The sequence below is a fragment of the Odocoileus virginianus genome, chromosome 16, assembly GCF_023699985.2.
Source record: "Odocoileus virginianus isolate 20LAN1187 ecotype Illinois chromosome 16, Ovbor_1.2, whole genome shotgun sequence".
In the NCBI taxonomy this organism is placed as follows: domain Eukaryota; kingdom Metazoa; phylum Chordata; class Mammalia; order Artiodactyla; family Cervidae; genus Odocoileus; species Odocoileus virginianus.
The window spans coordinates 60,360,373-60,374,204 of record NC_069689.1 but is presented as its reverse complement, the minus strand read 5'-3'; the positions used below and the strand labels follow the sequence as shown (position 1 = coordinate 60,374,204).

The 13,832-nt window shown below is 46.7% G+C and overlaps 1 protein-coding gene and 1 pseudogene across 1 annotated transcript in view; both read left to right on the top strand.

The window, feature by feature from the left end:
- The first annotated feature begins 5,224 nt into the window (after positions 1-5,224).
- LOC110147712 (small ribosomal subunit protein eS6-like) lies at positions 5,225-6,046 on the top strand (annotated as a pseudogene).
- Positions 6,047-11,160: 5,114 nt separating this feature from the next.
- Positions 11,161-13,832, top strand: part of SEMA4B (semaphorin 4B) — a 41,452-nt gene continuing 38,780 nt past the window's right edge. The window contains exon 1 of the mRNA XM_020909337.2: positions 11,161-11,458. The gene's annotated coding sequence lies outside the window, so the exon portion shown is untranslated. The remainder of the gene's footprint in view (positions 11,459-13,832) is intronic.

Sequence of the window (13,832 nt, the reverse complement as noted above, 5' to 3'; positions counted from 1 at the left end):
GGTGCTAAGAGTGCCTGATGGTGGAGATATAATATGGGAAGGTCAGAGGAGGCATTCCTGAGACCTGGGAGCAGGGGTCCAAAGGGTTACTGCTTGATGATTGAGCACAAGCCCTGCAGGCAGCACACAGAAGCTTATTAAAATGCAGGATCTTAGTCCCCATTCCAGATCCTCAGAATCTAAATCTGCATTTTAATCAGATCCCCCAGGTGATTCCTGGGTCAGGAAGAGCCCCTGGAGATGGCTACTCCCTCCAGTATTCTTGCCTGGAGAATCCCACGGACAGAGGAGCCTGGAGGGTAACAGTCCCTGGGGTTGCAAAATGTCGGACCCGACTGAAGCGACTTAGCACTGATACATATACCCAGGTGATCCAGCTATATATGAATGTTTGAGAAGCGTTGATAAGGGTTGAATTAGGAGTTCCCAGTCTTGGTATACCTTGAAACTGGAGGAGAACCTTCCAGGTAAGAGCTCTGGGATGGGAAGGAGCAGGCAGTGGAATGGGAGGGATGGGAGTCAAAGGCTGTTAGTGTATGTATGTACAGTGGACCCAGGAACAACAAGAGTTTGAAATGTGAAGGTCTGCTTATATGCACATTTTTTTCAATAAATATGTACAATACTACATAATCTGTGGTTGGTTGAATATGGGGATATAGAACCATGGATTGTCGCTGTCATTTAATCCCTAAATTGTGTCTGACTCTTCAGCCTCATGGACTATATAGCACACCAGTCCACGTAGCTTCTCTGTCCATGGAATTCTCCAGGCAACTATACTGCAGTGGGTTGCCATTTCCTTCTCCAGGGGATCTTTCTGACCGAGGGACTGAACCCGTGACTCCTGTGTCTCCTGCATTGGCAGGCGGATTCTTTAACCCTGAGCCACCTGGGAAGCCAAGGAGGCGCAGAGGGAGTATGCTAAAGAAGAAAGCTGGAAGGAAAAGAGACCGTGCCAGAGAAAGTGATTCCTGAACTGAGGACCTTGGTAATGGGGCCAATTACTTCCAGTAACTGGGAGTGGTGGCTGAGGTGTGTGACAGAGGTCCTTGGAGACTTGAGGAACCAGATTTCGGACGTGTCTCCCACGTGGATGCTGAAGTCATCAAGGACAATGACAGGGCTTTAGCTAGAGAGAAAAACAGGGAGCCACGTGCCTAAGTCTCCAGTGACTACAGGGGAGTGGCCGGGAGGTGGGTGGACAACCTCAGGGCATTTACCAGAGGATGGAAGAGTGTGGTTCAGGAGAGCCATGGGGATGTGATCCTGAAATGTGTGGATGTGGATTCATGTTCCAAGAGACCCGGGGGAGATGGGGGGGGGGGGGCAGGATGTAGGAGTGCCAAGAAATGCCCAGTATATGGAGGATGCCAGTGAGGCAGGGAAAAAAACCCAGTTGAGGTAAAGGTTTTAAGTATATAGCAGTTCTCATTTTTTTTTCTATTTGTTTCTTTCTCTTTCTTCTTTTTCTTTTTCTATTTTTAAATTATTTTTCTTACTTTTTTTCTTTTGGCAATTGTTCTCAAAGTTTGCTTTTTCCACCTGTAGCAGTGGTTTCATCTTTTGGAAACTTATTAGATATGTAAATTTTGGGGTCCCACCTGTATCAGCTGGGTGGAGCCCAGAAATCTGTGCTACTTATTTATTTATTTATGGCTTGGACTTTGTTCCTATGTGAGGGCTTTCTCTAGTTGCAGTGAGTGGGGGTTACTCTCTAGTTGTGGTGCGTGAACTTCTCAGTGTGGTGACTTCTCTTGTGGAGCATGGCTGTGGGGTGCAGGGACTTCAGTAGTTGAGGCTCGTGGGCTCTAGAGCTTGGGGTCAGGTGGTGCACAGGTTTAGTTCCCCATGGCATGTGGGATCTTCCCAGACTAGGGATCAAACCTGTGTAGCCTGCATTGGCAGGTGGATTCTTAACCACTGGACCACCAGAGAAATCTGAAATCTGTACTTTTTAAAAAGAAAATCTACTGAAGTATGGTTGATTTACAATGTTGTGTTAATTTCTGCTATACAGTAAAGTGACTCAGTTTTATATATATATTCTTTTTTGTGTTCTTTTCCACTATGGTTTATCACAGGATATTGAATAGACAATATCCTGTGCTGTCCAGTAGGACCGTGTTTATCCATCCTATATACAATAGTTTGAATCTGCTAATCCCAAACTCCCAGTTCTTCCTTCTCCCACCCCCTTCCCCTTTGGCAACGACAAATCTGCTCTCTCTGTCTGTGAATCTGTTTCTGTTTCGTAAATAAGGTCATTTGTGTCATATTTTAGGTTCTATATGTTGATATAAGTGACATCATATGGCATGTGTCTTTCTCTTTCTGACTTTGCTTAGTATGAAAATCTCTAGGTCCACCCCTGTTGCTTCAAATGGCATTATTTCATTCTTTTTAAGGCTGAGTAATATTCTATTGTGTGTATCTTTGTGTATGTGTTATATGTGTATATCACATCTTCTTTCTTTATCCACTCATCTGTCCATGGACATTTAGGTTGTTCCCATATCTTGACTAATGGAAGTAGTGCTTCTATGAACATAATGGTTCATGTATCTTTTTGAATTATAATTGTATCTGGGTATATGCCCCCTGGCATAGGAAATGGCAACCCACTCCAGTATTCTTGCCTGGAAAATGCCACGGACAGAAGAACCTGGCTGGCTGCAGTCCATCAGGTCGTAAGGAGCTGGACACGACTGAGCAACTGAACACTGGGTGAGAAGCCCAAGAGTGAGAAGCAATCTGCGCTTTCAACAGGTTTTGGTGATCTTTATATATGTTCAAGTTTGAGAGCCACAGGAATATGATAATGGGAAAAGTGATTCGCCTTATGAAAAACAAACAAAACTGAATCTCATGAAATCTACCACCACATGAAATAGTGAATTTTGGGTTAAAGACCTAAATGTGTACAGAAGACTATGAAGTTAATAATATAAAATAATGAAGAATATCTTTGTGACCTTGGGATAGGAATTAATTTATTAAGCAAAATTTCAAAAGCATAAACCATAAGGCAAAAAAAATCAATTGATTTGATTACTGCCCAAGTATGAGTTCATTGACAAGGTTAACAAATGACAAAACTGGGAGAATATATTTATGATATCTAAAGCCAACAAAGAACTAATATCTAGATTCAGAATATACTAGTAATTTCTGCAAGTCAGTAAGAAAATCTTCTTGCAAGTCAAATGGCAGGAAAATGGGCAAAGATAAAAAGGTGATTTACAGGAGGAATTTAAAGTTAACAAATACAGGAGGAGATGTTAAGATGTATTGGAAAACAGAGAAATATAAATTAAAGCAGCAGATGTTAGCAGTTTTAGTTATAATAGCCCCAAACTTCCCAAAGAGGAAATAACCCAAATGTCCATTAGTAGGTGAAACAAACTGATGTTCATACAATAAATACTACTCAGTGATTAAAAAAAAAAGAATGAACTATTGATACAGCTCTCAAAAGCATTATGCTTAGTGAAAGCAGTTGGACACAAGAGTACATACCGTATGCTTCTATTTGTATGGAGTTCTAGAAGAGGCAGAAAAATTTAGTGATAAAAATCAGATCACTGGTTGTGGAGATGGGGAGGGTAGACTGATCACAAAGGGAATGCTTAGGGTTGATGGGACTGATTTGTCTTGTGTTTACAGATATATCCACTTGTCAAAATTCAAGGAAATGAGTGTAAAATGTGTCACTATCATTGTGTGTAAATTATGCTTTGGTAAACTTGGAGGAGGGCATGGCAACCCACTCCAGTATTCTTGCCTGGAGAATCCCATGGACAGAGGAACCCTACAGCCCATAGGTTCACAAAGAGTCAGAAATACCACTGAAGGGATTTAGCATGCATACAAGCTTAATTTTAAAAAATAAAATGTTGCGGTTTCCCTGGTGGCTCAGTGGTAAAGAATCCACCTGCCAATGTAGGAGACACAGGTTCAATCCCTGATCCAGGAGGATTCCACGTGCTGCGGAGCAGCTAAGCCACAGCTACTGAAGCCTGTGTGCCTAGAGCCTATGTTCCAAGACAAGAGAAGCCCCCGAAATGAGAAGCCTGAGTACCACAGCGAATAGAAGCCCCAGTTCACCACAACTAGACAAAGCCTTAGCAAAGCGAAGATCCAGTACAGCCAAAAATAAATAAATAATATTTTTTAAAATAAAATAAATAATAAAGAGATTTAAAAATACAATGTTAAAACTTCATATCATTTAAACTGGAAAAGTTAGGCAGCTGGATAATGCTAGGAGTTGGCAGAGGGCAGGGGTCCACGGCTGGTGGGCATGTGGACAGGGTGCCCTGTGACCCACAGCAAGTCATACCCTTAGAAGAATCTGCAAGAGATTCTCACATGGCCCATATGGTAAAGAGGGAAGAAGACAGTCACTGCAGACTTCTTTATGGGGGTGGGAGGTTGTAGGCAGTTCGGGGAGTAGATGGACAAAATGCGGCAGATCCACACTTTGGAATACCCCGCAGCAGCTAGAAGCAGTAGATGAGATATGTCCAGGGTTTCCTGGTGGTTCAGTGGTAAAGAATCCGCCTGCCAATGCAGGAGACACGGATTCAATCCCTGATTTGGGAGGATCCCACATGTAGTGGAGCGACTTAGGGCACTACGCCTACAGAGCCAGGGGAGCCACAGTTGCTGAGCCCGCATGCCCCGGAGGCTATGCTCCGCAACAAGAGAGGCCGCTGCAGCGAGAAGCCCGTGCACCACAACTAGAGAGTGGCCCCTGCTCGCCGCAACTAGAGAAAAGCCCAAGCAGTGACAAAGACCCACCTAGCAGAGCCCCAAAAAAATTTTTTTAAAAGATGTGTTCAGAGCAGTACGGATGGGTCTGTGGAATAAAAAAGCAAACAAACAAAAAAACCAGAATGAGGTATATGACAAAGTGCTATTTATGTAAATTAAAAATACAAAACAGTCCAATTAGAAAATGGGCCACAGACGTTTCACTAAGGAGGAGATAGGGATGGCAAATAAGCACCTGAAAAGATGTTCATCATCATTAGCCATTAGGCAAATGCAAATTAAAACCGCAATGAAGCCTTGCTATGCAATTATTAGGAGGGCCATAATAGAAAACCGTGATAACAACAACTGCTGGCAAGGAGGTGGAGAAACTGGATCTCTTATAAAATGTATAGCCACCCTGGTAAATAGTGTGGCAGTTTCTTATAAAACTACAGCTGCGCTCTTTTTCGTGGCGCCTCGGAGGCTGTCGGCCACTTCAGAATGAAGCTGAACATCTCTTTCCCGGCCACTGGCTGCCAGAAGCTCATCGAAGTGGACGATGAACGAAAACTTCGTACCTTCTATGAGAAGCGTATGGCCACAGAAGTTGCTGCTGACACTCTGGGTGAAGAATGGAAGGGTTATGTGGTCCAAATCAGTGGTGGGAATGATAAGCAGGGTTTCCCCATGAAGCAGGGTGTCTTGACCCATGGCCGAGTTTGCCTGCTACTGAGTAAGGGGCATTCCTGTTACAGACCAAGGAGGACTGGAGAGAGAAAGGGCAAATCTGTACAGGGTTGCATTGTGGATGCCAATCTGAGTGTTCTCAACTTGGTCATCGTGAAAAAAGGGGAGAAGGATATTCCTGGACTCACTGATACTACAGTGCCTCGTCGCCTGGGTCCCAAAAGAGCTAGCAGAATCCGCAAACTTTTCAGTCTCTCTAAAGAAGATGATGTCTGCCAGTATGTTGTTCGAAAGCCCCTAAACAAAGAAGGTAAGAAACCTAGGATTAAAGCACCCAAGATTCAGAGTCTCGTGACTCCATGAGTTCTGCAACACAAACGCCGGCGTATTGCTCTGAAGAAACAGCGCACTAAGAAAAACAAAGAGGCTGCAGAATATGCTAAACTTTTGGCCAAGAGAACGAAGGAGGCCAAAGAAAAACAGCAGGAACAGATTGCCAAGAGACGGAGGCTGTCCTCTCTGAGAGCTTCTACTTCTAAGTCTGAGTCCAGTCAAAAATGAGATGTTCTAAGAGTAACAAATAAATAAGATGAGACATCAAAAAAAAAAAAAAAAAACAACTACAGCTGCATTTACCATAAGACCCAGCAATCCAGGACTTCCCTGGTGGTACAGTGGATAAGAATCTGTCTGCTGATGCAGGGTACGTGGGTTTGATCCCCGGTCCAGGAAGATTCCACATGCCGTGGAGCAACTAAGCCGGTGTGCCACAACTACGGAGTCCACATGCCTAGAACACATGCTCCGCAGTGAAGAGACGCCCACACTCGCCACGACTAGAGAAAGCCCGAGCAAAGCAAGGAAGACCTAGTGTAGTCATAAATACAGAAATAAAATGCCTTTAAAACAAACAAACCCAGCAATCCCAAATTGGCCTATATTCCAAAGAAATGAAAACTTACATCCATATAAAAACCTGGACATTAATCAGCTTTATCTGTAATAGCCAAACTGGAAACAACCCAAATCTCCTTCAGTGGGTGAACAGTTAAACTCTGGTACATCCATACCATGGAATACAAAACAGTAATAAAAAGGAAAGAACTGCCCATGTTACAACAACATGGATGTATCTCAAGGGCAATATGATGAGCGAGAAGCCAGTCTCAAAAGCATCTATTTGAACCTACTGTATAGCACAGGGAACTCTATTCAATAATCTGTTATGATCTATATGGGAAAAGAATCTGCAAAGAGTGGATAGGGACTTCTCTGGTGGTCCAGTGGTTAAGAATCTGCCTTCCAATGCAGGGGACGGGGTTTGATCCCTGGTCGGAGAGCTAAGACCCCACATGCCTGGGGCAACTCAGCGCATGTGCCACAACTACTGAGCACCACAAATAGAGAGTCCATTTCCACGAAACGAAATATCCTGCAAGAAGCAGTGAAGACCCCAAGTGCTGCAACCAAGACCTGATGCAGTCAAATAAAGTAAGTAAATAAGTAAATAAAATATTTTCTAAAAAACAGTGGATATAAGTGTGTACATATAACAGATTCACTTTGTTCTATAGCAGAAACTAACACAACATTGTAAATCAACTATTCTCTAATAAAAATTTTAAAAAGAAAGCTTCCACTTACATAACATTCTCAAAATGACAGAAATATAGGGATGGAGAAGACATTAGTGGTTGCCAAGTGTAGGGACCTGAGTGGAGGAGCGTGACTATAAAAGGATACCACCAGGAGATCCCCATGGAAATGGGACCTTCTGTATCTTGACTGTGGTGATGGTTACACTAATTTATTTATGGTGTCAAAATAGCATAGAACACACACACACACACACACACACACACACACACACACATGCAAGAGAAAACTGAAAAATTGGGTCTCTATTTAACAGTATGATCCCAATGTCAATCTCTTGGTTTTGCTATCGTACTATAGTTTTACAATTCCAGGGCTTCCCAGGTGGTTCAGTGGTAAAGAATCCTCCTGACAATGCAGGAGAAGCAAAAGGCACGGGTTCCATCCCTGGGTCCCCTGGGTCGGGAAGATCCCTTGGAATAGGAGACAGCAACGGCTCCAGTATTCTTGCCTGGGAAATCCCAACGACAGAGGAGCCCCGAGGGCTACAGTCCATGCGATCATAAAAAGATTTCGACACGACTGAGCGACCGAGCGCACACACACAGTTGTAGAATGTTACCGATGAGGGAAGCTGGATAAAGTGCTCACGGGACACTATGTACTATTCTTTGGTAACTTTCTGTGAGCCTGTAATTATTTCAGTTAAAAAAATTTTTTTTAAGTACACGTATACAATTCTATAGTATATCTTGCAAGAATGCCCACAAACAAAAGCATATATTACACAACTTAAAATGGTAGCCTGTAGGGGGAGGGGTGGGAGGAGGCGTGGAAAGATAAAAGGAAATGAACAGCCACATTAATTAAGGGACCCTGTGCCGACCACAGTGATAAGGCTGTGAACTGAGAAGGCGATTAACTCAAGCCTCTCTGCACCTGAGGTCCCACAGCCAGGAAAGGGGGTGGGTGGAGGGGGATCAATAATGTTAAAGATAAGGCCTTTTTTAAGTGCATCAAAGATGTTTCCCTTTTTTCCATGAAAAGCTGGAGGAAGGTTGGAGGAGGAAGAGAGGCAGGAAAAGGGAGTAGGCAGAAAGGGCAGAAAAGGGAGGGAGAAGGAAGAAAAGATGGAGAGCCAGAGGAGGTGAGAGTAATGTGGAGGTGGACAGCATTCTTTCCTGGAGGCGCTGGGCTGGGCTGGACACGGAAAGGTCAGGGTTGCCTCAAGCCCTCTGGAGCTCTGAGGCCCCACGGGGGAGGGGGCCTCGATTCCAGGAGCTCCTCTGGAGAGCCCGGGCGCAGCAGGACACGACGTGCTCCGCTCCTCGGTGCCTGAAACTTGGCACAGCTGATGTTTTGCATCTCTTCCTGTTCCCTCCCACCCTCAGCAGTGTTTGGAAGGCAGAGTTAGTAAAGCCATTGGACTAATTGTTTTAATTAATTAATTAATTTTTTTGTTGCACTGTGTCTTTGTTGCTCCATGCGGGCCTTCTCTAGTTGCGGTGAACCAAGGGGGCTCCTCTTGGTTGCGGTGCACGGGCTTTTCATAGTGGTGGCTTCTCTGGTTGCACAGCACAGGCTCTAGGGTGGGTGGGCTCAGTAGTTGCAGCTTGTGGGGCTCTAGAGCACTGGCTCAGTACTTGTGGGTACTGAGCTTAGCTGATCCTCAGCAAGTGGAATCTTCCTGGACCAGGGATCGAACTCATGTGCCCTGTATTGGCAGCTGGGTTCTTATTCACTGTACCACCAAGGAAGTCTGATTGGACTATTTTTAAAGCCATTTGCACAAATGAAGTGCACCATCTTAGCTATAAACACAGCTACTACCAATTGGAGACTATGAGCAGTAAAGAAGAATATAAGGAAAAGAAAGAAATGATTGAAGTAGTCCAGTGGATAAGAATATGCCTTTCAATGCGAGGGACTTGGGTTCGATCCCCAGTTGGGGAACTAAGATCCCACATGCCTCGGAGCAACTAAGCCCCCATGCCCGAGTGCTGCAACTAAGACACAACACAGCCAAGTTCAATGTCCAGTAGTAGAGATTTGCTTAAAAATGTGTGCCACATCCCTATGATAGAATGCACTAAAAATGAAGGTATGAGAGAATTTCTAATGTTACAGGAAAACATCTGTGATATATTTCTGTCCTAGGGGCAATTGGCTCAGATGGTAAAGAGCCTGTCTGCAATGCAGGAAACCCAGGTTCAATCCCTGGGTTGGTACAGTCCCCTGGAGGAGGGCATGGCAACCCACTCCAGTACTCTTGCCTGGAGAATCCCCATGGACAGAGGAGCCTGGTGGGCTAGAGCCCATGGAGTCTGCAAGAGTCGGACACTACTGAGCGACTAACACACACACACACACACAGGGGAAAGTCACAAAAGATTATGCACTGAATAATCCCTTTTCTAAACAATGTAAATGTATAACTCTGTATAGAAAAGAGCCAGGAGGACCATCACCAAAATATTAATACCAGTCCACGTAAGATCTGTGCACTTAGCAGTATGTAAATTGTACCTCCAAAAAAGTGGTAGAAAATATTAACATTGGTGGTCTCTGAGTAGGGTGATACTCTTCATTGTGTTTTTCTATGTTTAAAATTTTATGGTAGTAAACATGTTTGTGGGCTTCCCTGGTAGCTCAGATGGTAAAGAGCCCGCCTGCAATGCAGAAGACCCGGGTTCCATCCCTGGGTAGGAATGATCTCCTGGTGAAGGAATGAACAACCCACTCCAGTATTCTTGCCTGGAGAATCCCATGGAGAGGAGCCTGGCGGGGCTACAGTCCATGGGGTCACAAAGAGTCAGACACGACTGAGCAACACATACACACACAAATGTTTGTTGATGGATAACAGAATAACCATGTGTGGAAGAGCATTCTGTGGGGAGTCTGGCAGTCCCTTACCCCGCTCTATTTTTTTTTTTTGCCGGAACAACAGAACATGTGGGACCTTGCCGCCAGGGAGGGAACCCATGTCCCCAGCATTGGAAGTGCAGAAACCTTAACAACCGGACCCCCAGGGAAGTCCCCAGCCCCTCTGTCCAGAGGAGAGGCCGCAGAGGGCACCTAGGCCTAGCCTGGCCTCGGAAAAAAGCTGGCTCTCGGCCTCTGGTTTCACCAGCTCCTTGACTGGCCCGCTCTGGCCAGCTCAGCTCACACGCCCAGAACTGGCTGTTTCTGGAACCACCCTGAGACAGCAAAGCCAGGAGGCAAGGGCTGGAGAGGGACGAGCCAAGGTCACTTGATAAATGCTAGATACTATTTATAACTATCTCTCACGCCTCCCGCAGCTCTCCTCCCTTCGTTTCACTCCCACAGCCCGGCCCATGGCAGGTTAGGGTACGCGGTGAGCAGCATTTCTGGGTGGAGAAGTGAGTGGTTTCATGCAGGTGGCTCTGCAAAGCTCGCTCTCCCTTGCCTGACTGTAAACAATGCTACCATTATAAAGAGCTGACCATGTGCCAGCCGTGTGCCTACATAATTGCACTTCTCACTGCAACCCTGTGAGGTCCCTGCTGCTCTGAGGCCCACATTCCAGATGAAGAACTCAAGGCTCAGAGAGGTTAAGGAATTCTCCATAGGTAACACAGCCAGTTTGGTGGTAGTTGTTGCTTAAGTGGCTAGGTCTGTGTCCAACTCTTTCTGACCCCATGGGCTGCAGCCCTCCAGGCTCCTCTGTCTGTGGGATTCTCCAGGCAAGAATACTGGAATGGGTTGCCATGCCCCACTTCAGGGGATCTTCCCCAGCCAGAGATGAAACCTGCATCTCCTGCATTGGCAGGTGGGTTGTTTTTTTTTTTTTTTTTTTTTTTTTTTAACCACTGAGCCACCAGGGAATCCGGGGTGGTGGTAGATGTCAGTGATTTGGCTTTACCAAGCCTGTGCAGAGAAGGCAACCCAAGTCTGTTTCAATAACAGATCTAGGATTACAACCCCCATCCTCTGAATTCCAGCTAGTGAGATTGCTGCCTGCGGGGCGTAAGTGAGTCCAGGCCGAGGCTCTGAAGATGGGGGTGGTGCAGGGGGGGCTATAGACCCCATGGCCTAAGGGCAGCCAAGCAGTCGCGGGGACGTGTCCCGACTGGGACTAGCAGCGAGACTTCTGTCGCCGTCAGTGCCTGGGGGCGGAGGCGGGAGACCGCTGGACAGCGAGCAAGCCCCGGGGGGGCGCCTCCGGACAATTCCATCAACATGGGCAGGGGCGGGGCTTGGCGGCTGCCCTGCATTTCCGGGGACGCGGCTCCAGACCGAGGGTATTTGCGGGGACATCCCGGGTGCCAGGGAAGTGCGTCGGGCGGGGCCTGGAAGCAGGGACGAGTCTGGGTACAACGAGAAGAAGGGCCGCCCCGCCGCGCAGAGGTGACCCTGTGGTGGGCGGTGGTCGCGCGCGGGCCGTGACTCTCAGGTAGGCGAAGGGCACAGGGCGGGCGGGAACGGCGGCCCCGGGAGGAGGAGATCGGAAGTGGGGAGGCCACCCCGCGGCAGCCGCCGCCCCGGCCCCCTACTTCCCGCCGGGCCCCTCTCCCAAAGGGCGCCACCTGCACGCTCTGATGGGCACCCGCGCCGCCACTGGGGGAGCCTGTTGTCATGGGAACGCGGGAGGCTGGGCCCTTGTTCCCATGGCCACCCGGGGCCTCTGAGCCAAAACTGCAACTCAGAGGCAGTGATCCTCCTGGAGGCAGATAATTCGGAATTTGGGGAAGGCCCGGGCCCCTCCTCATATGGCCCTGGCTATGACCCTTGAATCGGGTTCTTTGTCATAGCTTCTACTCTCTGAGTGACAACGTGGATGTAAGGGTTAGGAGGGAAAGGAAGTTGGGGTCTTGGAAACCGAGGGTGCCCTAGTGGACTCTCTGGAACCATCTTGGTCTGGCAAAAAGAGTCAGGGGCCTGGGTCACCTGAGTAAGGTCATTGATCTCTACTCACATTTCCTCACCAGTAATGTATGTTGTTTGGCTTATGAATTGCAAGTTTCTTATAAGGGTCGAATGCCGTAAGGACTGGGAAGTGCACAATTAGGATATCTTTTTACCCAGAGATGGTTTAGCCTTTGGTTTAGAAATCTACCCAGTCCCACCCCCTTATCTTCATAGGCGAAATAGAATTCAGGGAAGTTAAATTACTTCCCAAGACGATAATGACTTGGGAAGGTCAGGATTTGAACCCAGTCTCCTGACTTTCAGGCTGTGCGATTCTTTGCACTGGTGCTTATTATTACTAAAGTTCAGGGAAATCCGAGAAGGAGGTGGCAGAGGATGAGATGGTCAGATAGCATCACTGATTCAATGAACATGAATTTGAGCCAACTCCGGGAGATAGTGTAGGACAGGGGAGCCTGGTGTGCTGCAGTCCATGGGGTCTCGAAGAGTCAGACACAGCTTAGCAACTGAACAACAACAACAGGGAAATCTGGGATGTGTCTCTTTGTAACTGGGGCTCAGACTTTTGGGGTCAGGCGGTCTAAAGATGAGGACGTTGGCAGTGGGTGAACTGAAGATGGGGAATGGAGGCTGACATCTTGGGGAAAACAGAGAGTTTCTCTCTCTGGTCCTATACCTTGAAACTCTTGCTTTAATGTATCATCGGATGGGATTGCCCTAAAACAACCCCAGGAAACAAGCATCCAGCAGCTTTCCAAAATACTGTCTCTTGTGAAGCCAACAAATCTGTTGAGACTGTATGAGCAAGAAATCCTTTGGCTGCCCTAAAGCAGGGAAGTGGGACTTCCCACATCAGAGAGGTGCCTTTCCTTTGAAAAGGTTAAGAGGAAGGTGGAAAAAAAGATCCAGGAAGGAACACTTGAATGAATCATTTGGAAATGATTTGAGACAGTCAGCTAGAACAGAAAACTCACTTATTCACTTTAGTAAACATTTACTGAGAATGAAAGTCGCTCAGTTGTGACCAACTCTCTGCAACCCCATGAACTGTCGCCCACCAGACTCCTCTGTCCATGGGATTCTCCAGGCAAGAATACTGGAGTGGGCAGTCATTACAGTAGTGGGTAGACATTACCTTTTCCAGGGGATCTTCCCTACCCAAGGATCAAACATTGCATTGCAGGCTGATTCTTTACTGTCTGAGCCACCTGGGTGCCTGCTATTTCCAAACTCTTCCCTGGGGATGGAGATTAAAAACCTGAGTTATGAAGGCCTAGTCCCTGCACTCAGGAGCTTGTAGTAGAAGAGAGGGATGAGATGTGTAAATGAGTATTTCACTACAGAATCATGAGTGCCTTAATGGGAATCTGAGCAGAGTGCAGAGGCAGCGCAGGAGCCACTCCAGAAATGGCATGTGAAGATGGCACAATTTTAGCCTTCGAAGCCTGGCAGCATGTATGGAGCTCTGCCAGGCTGGTCCTTTGTTGGAGACAAAGGAATAAGTGAGTGAAAGTGTCTAAAGAACTGTGGACAAGAATGGGTATTCTCTGGGAAGAAGAGTTTAAGGAATCTTAATGAACTGGAAGCTCTGTGAAGGCAGAACCATATCAGTTTCTTCAACTTCAGCGATGCTTAGAAGGCAGCACGTGCACAAGAAATACTGAGTGAGTGAAAGAAGGGAGAAAAAGGGGTAGGGAGAGAGGGAGGAAAATACAGTAGCTTATGTTATGAAGAGGGGGATGGTTATAGCTTGAGACAAAACCCTGGTTGAAATTCTGCCGTACGTAGAGCATCTCTCCGGGGTTCTGGAGTCTGATCCAGTTTCTGGTCCTTGTACTGACTTGTCACATGTGACCTTAGCAAGTCCCCGAACTTCTCTCTGCCCCCATTTCTCAACT